Source organism: Anser anser (genome assembly GCF_964211835.1).
Source record: "Anser anser genome assembly, chromosome: 5".
NCBI lineage: Eukaryota > Metazoa > Chordata > Aves > Anseriformes > Anatidae > Anser > Anser anser.
The window spans coordinates 39520791-39535412 of NC_139725.1; the positions used below are offsets into that span (position 1 = coordinate 39520791).

The 14622-nt window shown below is 40.2% G+C and overlaps 1 long non-coding RNA gene across 3 annotated transcripts; it reads right to left on the bottom strand.

Moving 5' to 3' along the window:
• Positions 1 to 667: 667 nt before the first annotated feature.
• LOC310900503 lies at positions 668 to 14621 on the bottom strand. 3 transcript variants are annotated; one of them, XR_014585162.1, is made up of 6 exons: positions 13386 to 14621; positions 11886 to 12049; positions 9537 to 9660; positions 7845 to 7882; positions 6422 to 7762; positions 668 to 2832 (listed from the first exon to the last, which is right to left on the bottom strand). It is a non-coding gene; the product is annotated as an uncharacterized lncRNA (long non-coding RNA). The 3 variants fall into 3 exon arrangements; XR_014585163.1 differs by having other exon boundaries at positions 6422 to 7756; positions 11886 to 14621; XR_014585164.1 differs by having other exon boundaries at positions 11886 to 14621.
• Position 14622: the final 1 nt, after the last annotated feature.

Consider the following 14622-nt stretch of genomic DNA (forward strand, 5'->3'; position numbering starts at 1 on the left):
AGACATCTGGACTTTTTCAAAGACATGGAAGGAAAATTTGGCATCCAGCTCCAAATGTTTCTCAAAATCTTCCCCACAAACCCTTAGAAACACGGACCCTTGTGCTCACGCTGTTCTCCATGTGCTGAAATCAGTGGAATTACACCACTGTAAGACAGAAGTAAGGGGAGGAAATGGCCCCGTGAGAGGCCCTTCTGGATAGCAATGGTGAAAATGAAGCCGTTAATCATCATATTGCATGGTGATGAGGCTCGGCTGCCAGGCTAATAAATACTCTGATCCAGTGTGGTATGGATGCGCAGCCAGATGTGTTCTTGTCTGCAGAGGCAGCAGAGGGATTTCAAGGTCTACAGTGGGTCTGCTGGAGACAGAGGAATTATTAACACTGCTAGCAATTTGAATAGTCAAATTGATGAGGGGCTCAGGGAAAATGTCAGTAAATTAGAAATCATTAGAGGCATTTTGAAAAGCACTAAGGTTGAGAATTTTGTTAAAGGACGTGTTTGTTACAAAGACGACTGAACCCTGTTAGAAATGAAAAGACATTTTATAATATCACTTGACTGAAAGAACAAGGGCATACATGTGTCTGTAAGTTGCCACACACACACACACACTGGCAAGCTTTTAAAAGAGCGAAGTTTCAGAAAACAAAATGAGGGCAAGAATTTGAACAGGATGGGGAGTTGAAACAGAAGCTTTTAATTGCTTCCTGATTGCTTGGGTCAAGTGTTGAATATGATAAAAGGGAAAGCAGAACAACATGATTTTCTGTTTGATTCTCGCTCCTGCTGTTCTCTGAATGGATATGGTGACGCACCAGGGAGGGGGAAGAGATGGGAGAGAGAAGAGAAGGAAATGGCTTCTCAAGACTTTCTACTTTTGTGCATGAAAAGTTGAAATATTGTAATTTTTATTTTTTTTACCATAATCAGCAGTAATCATCCACCTCTATAATGTTTTGTAACCTCTTGATTAGCACAAACTTTATTTGATGCTTATCAGTCCAAAGCAAAGGGAACATGAAATTAACTTAGGGTCAAATCTTGGTTTCCCTCCTTTACCAGCTTCCTTTTGACATATGTAGTAATATTGTTGAATAAGGAATGAGTTTAAACTATGTATTTCCATGTTATTCAACACAACATTTTTCTTTTGAGCATTTTACTTTAGCCAACCCAAACCTGAATACTCCCTTAAATACAGCAGGCTCTGGTGTAACTGTCTGGCCTTTCAACTTTCTTTCAAATAGAAAATTAGAATTTCGGACTTCTGATCGTGTAATTCCAGTAGATGAACTGATGTTGAATGTAGATATTTCTTTTCCAGTTTTGTGACAAGCCACACTGGTCCAAGGAGCATTTCCCTTCCGTTTTGAAAGCTGAACATTTTTATCCTCCTCAAATGGGAATATTCCCACATTGTTGTCTACAGGAGTTTGTCTTTCTCTCCTGCATCTGTATACAACACAGGCAGGGAGGCTGCACATCTGAAACAGCCACAGGGAGTCCTCAGGAGGCATCCTGAAGCCATGTGAGGAGTCATCATCAGGGATTTTTCGGTGATGATCTCTTGCCAAAATCTCCCTTGGGTTTTATGTAGCCGGTGGAGTGCTGCTTTAGTGAGCCTTAGCTGCGATGAACAAATCCTGTATGGGTTAAAATAAGTTGGGACGTCGCCTCCTGTCCTCCCAACTAGGCTTTTCTTCCATAGAAATTCACTGCACATCTCTGAATCCCCTTCTCTCTCCCCACACTCTTTTTTGTGAGGCATGTATAAAGGGACGTTGTTCAAAGATATTTTAATAAAAGTGACTCAGAGCTGCTGTATGTTCCAAACTTATTAAAAACAATAATGATTTTGCACACTGAAAATGAGGCTGGCAAGTTCAAACTTTACAATGCAAAACGTGACAATCTTCCTTGTCCCTATTGCCTTCTCTCCACTGCGAGGTTAGTGGACAGTCCCATTCAAGAGGGCAGTTTTTGAGGCATTTAAAAAGGTCAGTTTTTTGAGGCCAGCTGGAGTTGGGTTATTGATACATACGATATCCCTACAGGGATCTAATTTGCAACATGGGGCTTTGTAATTTCATGCTAGAACAGCATAAAATGGAAGAATAACTCATCCAGAAGGAGAGGATTATGTAACAGTAGTGAAGGAGAATTTGCACAGACAGTAAAGATCCTTTGGAAAGTCATGTTGCTGGTTCTGCAGTGCCATACACTCGCTAATTGGTTTCTAACAACAGGGAGATACATTACCAGCAAGCAGAAAAAAAGAAGGGAAGAAAATAGCTTGGTATTAATACAGCTCACCTTTGAAACTCACTCAGACAAAACTATATTGCAGCTGAATAAAATCCTCCGGTATTGCCCAGGCTCCAACTAATGAATGCCTGCATTTCCTTCTCCTTTCCTTTTCTTTCCCATGGTGTTACTGACTGTGACAAAAACAGGATCTTTGGTGTCATTGGAGTGCTTCAGCCACCGACAATGCAGAATGAGACGTTTGGCACAGGGATGCACACAGCCTGTTACAGGTCATGTCAGAAAGAAGCAGTACGTGCGCTGAGAGGCACAACACGCTGCATCGAGGATTTGGTGTGGAAGTACGCCGAGTTAATGGAAGCTGCAGGCCCTGCCCTGGAAATGACACTTGCCAGCAAGAGCAGAAGAACTGCTGACATGCAGAAAAAACTTTGAAGGTTGATGAGCTGGATTCGGAAACCTCATTAATTATTCCAACACACAGATGCTCTAAAGGTGCTGCAGATCTTCACTGGAGAGTAGGGTAGACAGCATTACGCAGCCCACTTTGCTTGCCCTGGAACTGGAGCACCAGAGGATGGGGATGATGTGAAAGTAGCAATGACAGTGCTGTAGACAGCTAGTCTAGGCTGCTCCTAATTTTAAAATAGCGACAGTAGACGTACAAATAAAATAGTGTAGGTGTGGGGCAGCTTTAGTTTATTTAGGGGTTGCTGTAGGCCATGGATCAGTCCAGAATCTGAGTGGAATCTAACTGAAAGACAGAGAAAACAAGATCAAACAGGTAGAACTGCAGAGTAGAGATCTGGATAAAAATCAACGAACAACTGAAGGCAGAGATCATGGGAATGTCCTGCTGGATTTCTGCATGCTGGGATAGTAACAAGTATAAAGGGAAAGATATAGCAGGAGTGAGGAATATGCTTGAAAATGAGAGGCAAACTGGTGTTGAAGGAGAAGATGTACAAGCAAGAAAAGCTCCGAGTCCACCAGTTAAGGAACGTATTAGAAGAATTTGACAAGCTCAGGAAAGTTCAGAGGAATTGCATTGTGCAGATGAAAGGCAGACTAGAAGAATATGCTGAGAAAGCTGCATTTTTGGTGGTAGTGAATGAAAACAGATCCCAGGCATGCTTTTCTTTACTGCAAGAGTCTGCTGAAGCCAAACTTCTGGAGGACTTGCTCCCTTTGGTTAAAAAAACAAAAATTCTTCTGTTGCCTTTGGAGCATCATAATGCTCCTGCTGTTAGTAGCAGCTTGCTTTGGAGTTCTCGGTTACTGTTTTATCATGAGCAACATTCCAGTATTGTTTAGTGGCCATAAATTTGATACACTGATGGAAGTGTTGTACCCGTACTTAAGTTTTAAATGTGCAGGACTATTACTATTTTAAGAATAGTTACAAAGGCACTGCAGAGTTGTCCACATTGATTTAATAATCTCCTCTTCCATGCCTTCATGCATAAATTCACTCATTTTTTTTAGAATTTAAGGAAAATTTAGGTTCTGACCATAGGTATTTTTGAATGAAATTGTTACTGTGAATATATTTTACAGTATCTAGCTGCATGCAGTAAAAACTCAACAGAGGATTCTCTGCCTCAAGCAAAGGAGACAAAAAAATTGCACTTTGTGCTAATCTGACTGAAAGTAGGAATATGCAATACTTGATCCTGGAATTTGCTTCCCTACTAGAGTGCCATCTTCCAAGTTTTTTCAGCAGTGGGTCACATTGCAGAATATATCTTTTCTCTGGACTTTGAGGAAGAGCATGGAAGAATGTCAAGATGTAGGAGAGATCCATGTGTTAGTTTAGGTTGGTTATGAAGGGCTTTCATCAGTGGGCATTAATTCAGACAGTGCGTATTTATGTTTAGCTAAAACCTTTTGTTTGTACATCTAGAGACAATAGGAACAGAGGAACTTTTTAAATACAAATAAATAAATAAATGCCACTTTGTGGATGGAAAATTAAATCCTAAAGACCAACATGGCAGCTGGCCAACTGGTAATCATGCTGAGCCTTCAGAATTATCCCTGACATTTATGTACAAAGCTAGTAGACAAAGCTTGCCAGGCAGGAGCTAGCAAACAAACAGTACGCTGAACAAATATGATACTGGGAAAAAACAAAAACCACCACCACCACCACCACCAAAACACCTTTGTCAGCGAAGCGAAAGCTGTGATTCCAGGACATCATTTTTGCTAGTGATATATGCAGCAGCTTGCAGCAGTAGCAGTGAAGAAAAATTCCAGAGATGAAAAGGCTAGAACAACCCCTTAATCTCCTTCGTGCCTGTCCTGTGTGACAAGAAAGTCTCCCTTTGAAATGAGAAGAGATACAGCCTAGAAGAGGAAAGTTTGAGCATAAAGAGATTGGGCAACACTCAGAGGTAAGGTGAAGTCAGAACAAAGAGGGTTTCTATTTAAGATGCTGAACTGTGACTCAGAGGAACTAAATTTTCTTCCTGCAACCTTCCTCCTTTTCCTCTGGCAACTCACTTAATCTCTCTGTATCTCAGTTCCCCAACTGAATAATGAGGGAGTAATATTAAAGAGTGTCTCTTTTGATACTTGAGAGCATTTATTTTTTGTTATTATTATTTTTTTGAAACTTGAATCATTTTACAGAACCAAGGGAGGGGATGATAGGATGTACAGTTAAAAGAGCAGAGCAGAGGCAGGGAATATCCCCTTGCAAAAAAAGGAGCAGTAACAAAAGGCTGAGGGTAGGAATCTGTTAGCCTGGATCGACGTCATCAGTCAGAACAGTTTATGTACACACAAAAAGGCCAGCTTTAGTCAGAGAAAAAGCCTGGTGCAATTAGGACCCAATCTAGAGACCTTGAAGTAATAATGTAATTGCATAATACTAATAGTAAGAGATGAACTGCCTCTGTGGGGGCACCTGCGCCAAGGTAGTCTGAACTGGCATTTCACTGACAACTGCAGCAATGCAAAGCTAGATTGATATTATTTAATTTTTCTTGTCCACTTCCACAGGGAAAGCCATGAGGAAAACAAATGTTTGTTGGGGACAAAGGGAAAAAGGAAACATGGCCACCAAGAAAGGGTTCCAGAACTGGGTAGGGTTACTGGAGGTAACTCTGCAACGGGGTGGATAGCTGTGTTGCTGTAAATTTTCAAGAGATCTTCTCAACCAGCTTCAGCTGCCGTCCTGTATGCGTAACACACCCAAAATCTGATGGTGGCATATATAAAACTTAAGAGGCTTCTGTAGGAGCTGATGGCAGCGTTACAGTTTGCGTATGTATTTTCAGTATAAAATCGTTGCTTCACATAACACATAAATATGTGATGAATTCTGCAGAGAGGAAACATCTCCCTGTTTTTGATAAATTGTTTCAATAACACTATTTACAGGTGACACAAAAATAAGGTTTATCTGTTAAGCTAGGGTTAAAGAACCAGAATGAGCCAAAAAATAACATATGCAGCACTGTCCTTTCTACACTTGGCAGTCTTTATGAATGATATGTAGAAGGCTCAGATAATCCTATGATGTTTCTGTCTTTTCTGTCTTTATTTTAGGGGGAAAATAATATATGCTTGGTTATAACAAAAAAAGCAAAGTTGTATTTTTAATTCACACTTTTTTTATGCTCTGAATGTAGTTGTACGGCTGAATTCCTGCAGGGGAAATCTGTGCAATTACAGTAGGTGACAACACCTTTCCATTGAAGATACCATATGTACCAGAAGGTGCTACACAATGCTATAAGCAGCAAAGAAGCTGAGCAGGAAATGACTTGAAACAGGTATGTAAGCATATGTGTTACACAGATATATTTGTGTGTTATACAGACTTCTCCTGTATTTACAATTCATTATAAGTTTAGTTAAACCTATATTTAAAGCAGCAACACGTTGATTTTAAACATTAATTTTCTTTGTCTGAAAATTTTACGTACAATGGTGAAAACTAGCTTTTCTTGCCTGCCTTATTTCATTTGCACTCTGATTGAGTTTGTTACTTTTCTGGCATTTGTTCTTTCCAGGTGCGTTCTTGCATACAATTTGAGGTGTACATGAGGTCTCATGAGGGTTCACATGCACACCCACTTTTACAGAGATTCTAACTGGAAGAGCACTGTATGTTAAGGAGTTAGTGATCTGTCATAGCTTACCTGAGAAGGTGCAGGCCTGTGCTGTCCTGTCCTGTCCATACACATTGGTATCTGAGTCCGTGTTGCGCTGCATGTGCACTTTGGCAGCAGGAAAAACTTAGCCTGCTAATTGTACTGAAGAAGCCCTTTGGCAGCTCCCATTTGGCACCAGTGATTACACCACCTGCATATCCTGTATTTATCTTTTAGTGAAGCAATGTGTTTACATACAAATGTCCATTTGTTTGACAGTAGAAATGATGAAAATAGCTATTTTATTCTAAGAAAATTCTGGAAAAGCTCAGGAAAATCATACCAAAATGCCAGTGACCTTCTTCATGGATGGGGTCTGCAACATATACCAAGTCCTGACTGGAGATCATCCTCCAATGGTGCACAATCCAGAGTTTCCTGGCCTTTGAAGGCATATACTGTTATCTATAGTATCTTCTTTTTCCTTATAGTGTTGTCAGCTGCAATAAATTGAATTCTAGTTAATACCTCTCAGAGAATCACTCACTGAGTGACTTTCATACTGGGGTCTTAAGAAAATACTTCCATTGCTCTAACTTTCTCCCATCTGCTAAATGATGGAAAGAATGAAGTACACTCTCTAAATATCTGGTCTGTAATTTCTCTCTGTAAATTGCACTATGGATATTATGTCCTGCAGTAAATGCTCGAGACCTTGAGCACACTCTCACCTTTTGTGCATGTTTATTGACATAGAGTCCTTCCCCTAAGGGTGCCAAATTGTAACATATGGCAGGTGTGGTAATATCCCCATCTTTGGGAGTGAAGAGGATGTGTGATGAGATCCAACTTACTTTCCAAGATCACATAGCCTACGGAAACTGAACTTAGATCTTCAGCAAGTCTAATAAGATGAGTATTGCTTTTGTGTTTAAAGCAATTAGCTCTAAACAAAAGACCAGTACCTCATTAGAAGTCTCCCTTGTACAAAGAAAGTAAGTTTCTTCTTTCAGATAGTTGCGTGACTGAACACTGAGGTGACACCTCATATGATGACACCTAATGATCAGTGAACAGAAATAGGAATCCAGAACTTCTTGATGTATTTATCTACAGATGTAGGCTCATCCAGTCCAGATGTTTGAGAGCAGTGAAGCTTTGGCTGACCCAGATTCTTCTTTTCCTCAGGCCTGCCTCTGGTACCATAACAGCTTTGAGGCTGTTGGAAGAAACTTGCTAAAAAATTGCAAAATATGCATTTTTAGCAGTGTTGCACTCCCGCAGCTCCTACTGATTTCCCATGAGGCTGAGGTAAGTCAGTTTTGCAGAGATGCTCCAGACCCTCTGTATATATTGGTGCTGACTTCAAAGGAGGCTGAGGATCTGACACTAGAGAAACAAGAACAAATACATATAAGAATCCTTCCACTGCAGGCACAAAGCCTGCAGTGCAACTTACTGTGCAACTTACCTGTCTCCCATAAATTGTCACATTCAGCAAGAAAGAACCTGGAGGAAAGATGGAAATAGTACATCAAGCCATTGTATCATTTGAAAATAATCTTTTCCAAAGGGAATATTGGCTAGGGACTTTTTTAAGAAGATGGAACTTCACAGCTGACAAATGTACCTAATATGTCAATGTAGTAATGAAGTTAGTTCTGCACCGTTTGGAAAACAGCAAATTTCCTTGCAAGGTTTGTGATTAAACATCTAACAGAAAATAATGATTTCTTTGCAGGCACTTAGGCACAAAATATAAAGACAAAAAGGGAGAGCCAACCAGAGAAAGAACCTGCTAAATATCACTATTGAAAGCCACCATTAGAGTCTTCTTAATATTCACTGTTCATTATAAAAACTAGTATCTATAAAACTGAAGTACCCAATGGGAGAAAGTATGACATTTAACTTGCAGAATGCCTTCTCCCTTCAATTCTTTTTCTCACACAAAACTGATGCTTATTTTGTAAAGAACAGTTCAGGAGAGGAGAAAGGTAGCATATTGATTTGGATGTGTATCTTGTTATTGAGGAGGAGCGACAGATTAGCTGAATTACAAAAGAGAAAAACTGTATTTTGCTGCATATAAGCAAAGATTTCTATAATGAGTTTGAGTAAGTACGAGAGCAGTATTGACTTGCATGGGGATGGAGTGGGAGAGAAAGGATTTCTGCCCACTGTGATGAGCATGGGGAACTAACTGTACCTTTCAGAAGCCCTTGCCTGAACCTGCTGGAAAGGTTTTTTATGTTGAACAGAGATTCACATTTGCACTGCTTGAATGTACACAAAATATTAGAACAAATGGGAAACAGAGAACAAATCGAGTATGAAATATTTTGAAGAAATCTGAACAAACAATGTTTTGAAGGAAGTTGTTGCTTCTTCCTGCATCATTTCACTCTTATTTTTCATTGTTTCTCTCTGTCCTTCTCCTAATTTACATTCCGATGAGGAAAAAAAACAAAAAACAATACCTTCCCTTTTCTACATATATATTTTCTTTTCTGAGAAACCCTTTCAAAAAGAGAAAAAATGAAACAAATGCATGGAAAATGGTGCAACATGTAGACAGGATTTCTACTGTAATGTCTACTTACTGACTGGCATGGTGGTAGATACAAACTTGGGTATAACAACCCAAAAGGCTGTATGCCCTTCTGTGATTCTAGAATGCAAAAATCTAAGTGCCTTAGTCTGTATTTTCAAATAAAGGCTTCCAAAGTCTGTCTTTTTAAAAATGAGGCAGCAGGAATTCCCTTATCTGAGAAATAAACTAGATAAAAATGATAATCTGCGTCAATAAAAAAAAAAAAAGATTTCATTTGGTAGACTTCTCCTTAGAGAAGAGACCAGCTTCTTTTTTAATAAACAAGCATGTTGATTTATTCATAATTACTGTGGATAGATATTTTTGCCAATCAAACATAACAGGTATGCATTGTAGAACAACTCCATAAGGAGTTGAGAGGATGCAACTCATTAAAAACAAACAGGTCACTGCATTTAGGCAAGAATAATGAACTGCAAAAACAAAAGGTGAGGAAGGACAAGCTAAGTAACAGCATGGCAGAAAAAGATTTGGATGTTAACATACATCATAGGCTGAATGGGAGTAAACAATGTCATGCAGCTGTGAAAAAAAAAAGCAAACACTTACTGCAATTTTTAGCCAGTGGTATCACCTACAAAACATCTAGCAATTCTTCAGCTCTCCTTCAAGATGCTTATGCCCCAGCTGGGATGCTATGTCCAATCTGGGGTACTTTAAGGAAGGTATGATCCTATTGGGGAAAAACAAACAAACAATCAAACAAACAAAAACAACAGAGGAAGACACCAGTGATTACCAAGCTTCATGGAAGTATAATTGTAAGTAAAGGCTAAAGGAATCGTCCTAAGTTTAGACTAAGCTTAGTCTGAACGGCTGAACATCAGAGAAAAGAAAACTAAGAGGTAAAACAATAGCAGTCTTCAAATACATAAAAAGTAATTTCAGTGAGAGGAACAAACTGCTTTCTGTGTCCTCTTCATTTTGCTTTCATAACTGTTTGCTCATCACTTTTGAAGTACTGCTTGGAAATCAACGTTACCCAAATAATACTAAGTATAGTCTTTGCACTACTACCATTTTCCTGGTGCATTATAAATACACTTAAGAAATACAATTTGGGAAAGGCAAGGCAGAATGGGAAAAAAATCTTTTCCATGATTGCAGATTGCTCTCCTCCTCTAAAGCAGCTGCTGTCAGAAATTGTTTTCAACAAACCTTCGCCTCACCTCTGTGCTGAATGAGCTTACAGAAAAAGCTGGCACGAGCTTGATTTGAAATGAAATAACTCCCATTTTAGAGTGGACTGTGTGATGAAGATGTAGTTATAAAATAAATAATGATTCAGCTCTAACTTTCAATTTTGTCCTTATTAAGTTGCTCAACCAGGTGTTGAAGCCAATAGAATTTGCTTTTTCCCCTGTTGGAAAGCTATTTTGAGTGCAGCGTGACTGAAGAACAGCCACTTATTAGCTGCTCGGCAGTGCTTTCGGCTTTTCTGCTAGAATCCCCCGCAATTGCTCAAACAACACTTCTGCCAATACTCATCTAGCTCAATCAGTACCTATAACACTGGGGTATGAAATTATGCGGTGGTTGCGGTGGTGGTAAATTGCCTGCTGTTTAACATCTCTGTTTCATGGCCTGGTACTGGGAGGGATGCAATGCTGATTTTGAGCTTCAGTTTGTATTTAATTCTTTCTCTCTTCACTCTATCCACTTGAATTCCCCTGTAGTTTCAGTGCAGTATGCATCCTGGCAGAAATTCCTGAATAATGTTGCAGAGTTGCCATGGTTTGTGCTGGAGCTATCTTTCCTTCAGTGATGAGGGATGTAATCCTTCTGCATCCCAACTGGACTGTGAGGATTAATTAAAGTTTGCAATGCGCTGTGAGTTCCTCACATGCTACTGAAGTGGAAATTATTGTTTGTTACAGCCAGTTTGAATGCCATCTGGGATTTCCATGTTAGTGTTGCAGCTCTGTTGTGCGTCACCAGGCTGGAGCTGGTACCATGAACGAAAGACTAGCACTGCACTCTGTTGTTGTGTATTTGGTGCTGTGTTCAGAGCCTACTTAAGGACAAATACTTCCTGAGAAGCTGAACTCAGGACACTGGCACTCCATGGGCTTTTCTGTAGATTGAAGCCTGCAACATCCCCTTCCTTTTGCTGTACGCCCACTCAGCTATGAGCTGGATCCACACAACAGCAGATCCCTTCGACCTTCTCCACCACCACCCTTGCCAGCTTTGAGAGACTGTGCAAGAAATGACGGAGGAACTGGGCTCTGCACTTTGCAAGAGATGCTTTCTCCCATGCAACAGAATTGTACCTTTCTGTTGCATCTAAATCCCTCAGGGACACGGCAGAAGGGACTGATCTTAACCGAAACACAAGCACAGCGATTCCGCAATATTCTTGTATGCTTTTAACACCTACAGAAATGAACCTAAAACTTGCTTTGCTAATTTGCAGGGCCAAATGAATGTCTGTGTACTAAACAGCACAGCCATGATTTGTTACTCTGCTTTTATTATCCAGCTTTAGTTCAGCTCAGAGCGCGTTTTAAAACACACCCGTGTGCCTTCAGTCTTTGCAAGCCCCAACAAACAAACCAGGTTTAAATGAATGCGGGAACTCCCCCGGTATCCTGACAGATGCTCATTATTGACAGAGAAAATGACATAAAATGTAACCACCCAGTTTGCTTCTGAGGATTCCCTGCAAAAGATGAGCTAACAGTTTGAAATTCACTTCCTAGATGAAAGAGTCTCTTTTGTTTCTTACACAAATAAACTGGGAGGATTGGCTTTCCAAAAAGGGTGCTATTAAAGAGGTACAAATATAGAACTGTCACCACGCTATTATTGTTAATATTATCACATAACTTAGCATAACTTGGCAGATTTCAATCTTACAGTTAAGACCCCACTGCTTAATGCTAAATAAACACTTGCCAAAAGTTAGATGCTGTCCCAATGAGCTTCCTGTGCCCTCCATCCCCCATAGCATCAGACTCTTCAGCCTTTGTAGTGTCCTCTCTGGTTTTGTGAACAAGCACCAAATGGAATTGGCAGGAATTTTGCAGCAGTGGTTCTTCATTGAGGACATTACAACAAATCTGTCAAAAGCAAAGTTAAATAGAAAAATGTAGGAGACAAAACAGAGGGACAAAGCAAAAGAGGGGATGGAGAGGAGCAAAAGCGGTAGATGAACGTAGGAAAGAACAGACAGGACGAAGGAAAAAAAAAGGCAGATTTGGGGAGAAGAAATTAGAGGAGAGACATGAGAAGAACTGAAAAGGACAGAGAAGGAACTGGGAATGAAAATGAAAGAATGACACAGGAGAAACTGGCATTAAAATTTTTATTATGAGATAAGTGTAATTTATTGTCATTAGAGCTCCTTTAATTACCTTTCAACCTTTTTTTTAATGATGCCCATATGTTGCTTGTAACAGGGTTTTATGACTTTTGTTCTCCCACCTTTCCCATGGCTTACATTCCTACTTTAATTACTAGATTGACATCAGATGCCTTGCCTAATGTTTTTGCACCAGTGCTTCTATTCGTGGTGATGCTGCACTTGGGGAAGCAAAAACACCTGCCTCTCCTGGTCGAAGGCTACTTGCTGTTCTTGAGGATCTCCACTAGATGGCAAAGCCGATATTTTTGTGGAGTTTCCAGGCCACCTTTAGATAATAATTCACCCTAGGGGGAGTAGTAACAACAGATCCTTTACTGCATGGATTAAACATGGTGATTAAAAATCACTGAGTAGATTCTATGTGGAAAAACGTGTATTTCCTGGGAATAATAACAAAACAGGAAAAACGTGTATTTCCTGGGAATAATAACAAAACAGGAAAATAAAACATTCAGTTACAAAATGGTAATGCTATTGGGAAAGCACAATGTTCACTCTTTTCTCTGCAAATCTCTATACGAGCAATGCAAATCTCAAAACTCTTTGAGATAGTATTACTACTTTTCCAGTTGAAATAAAATTTTATGGAGAAAATAATGTTTTCTCATGTTCAATCTTTGAAATTTTTGTGGCTAGCCCAGGCCTCCTCAGTCTGAATGTAATCCAAGGTAAGTAGGTAAACCAGAGGCAGTTACAGTAAGATATAATCTCTTAGTCTGTGTAATTACATACATAAGAAGTACAATGAGGTTTGCTGTCAATTTTTTCCCTCCAACATGCCTTTATGACAAAGATTGTAATTGTGAAGACAATCGCTGATTTTCTTCCCTTACCTCTGTGAAGTTTACGTACCATTTTAACCACGCTGCTTCAAGAAACTGATTTCATCACTGAAACTTGGTTGCACATACATAATTATACAGTATGAAGAAATGCAAAGAAGCAAATCAACCAAAAGAGGCTATATCTAGATGGCATTTGTAATAAATCAATATATCACTACACAGACTTTGTACACACAGGCCACATACCTGACATTATAAGACACTCAACGTTCTTTATCGCTCAATTTTACATTGTACTGCTCTTTCATGTAGTGCAATATATCTGCTGAAGGACCTACAGGAGGAAAAAGGCAATAAAACATTGCCTTTAGCTTCCTCCAAGAAATTGGCCTCGTCTGTGCCCTAAAAAAGCCTGTATCAAGAAATTGTTTAGCAACTATTAAAAAAAAAAAAAAGGTGAATTTACCCTTCTTTTTTACGAACAAAATCATTTATTTTTTAGAACAAAATGATTTCTTTCAGATTTGGCTTCTTTTCTATCAGCAGGAGGAAGGGAAGGATTATTTACTTCTTCAATAGTTCTGTAGGTTGACCCAAATTTTACTTCCAACTGTTGACAGTGATGACAAGGAATATTAGAGCCTTTCTCTACTGGTGCCTGGTTGAGCTACATCTGGCATCAACTATATTTGTTCAATGGCTCCCAATCAATTATATCCTGTAGTACTCATTTTTCTGAGTATCAAGACAAGTAAAAAGATGAGGCTGTTCCCACTCCATGTAGATGAGATGGTAGCATGAAAAAAGTCAGCGCTATATTTGGAGTGTTCCTAATTGCACTGTTCTATTTCCAGCTGCCGAAATCTGCACTAGAATTTTAATTAAGGGCTAAATTCATGCAGCAGATCCTGACAACAGGAAACAGTTATGTTATTTAAATAGGCTTTGCAACGATCAGATTTCATCTCCCAAAGCAGCACTCAGATGAATATTAAAGCCACTTTTGTTCTTCTGGAAAGAACTGCTATCACACACACAGAGCCGAAGGAGGTCACATCCTCGGCTGAGGAAAAGCCATTAAAGCTGGGGCAGCTCTCCAGACGATGACTAAGGTTTAAAACAAGATAAAAAAAAAAAAATAATAAAGCTGCCTTCTTGCACACAAACGGCCGGGAGTACTCCCACACGAGGCAGACGCACGCCGTGGGAGCGGGGAACTTCCCTCAGGGCGCCCCCACAGCCACAAAGCCGGAAGCCGCGCCGTCTGCGCCCACAAAATGGCGGCCGCGAGGCCCCGTCTCCAGCTCCGCGGCGCCCCCAAATGGCGGCCGGCGGCGCGCCGCGCTGCGGAGGCCGCAGCGCCGAAGTGCGCATGCGCGCGGCCGGCTCATCTTCCCCATCCTTTCCCTGCCGCTGAGCGAGCGCATGCGTACATGAGGCTGGGGCGTTGCGTTCCTTCCAACCCGGCCGGTGGCTTTGTTTT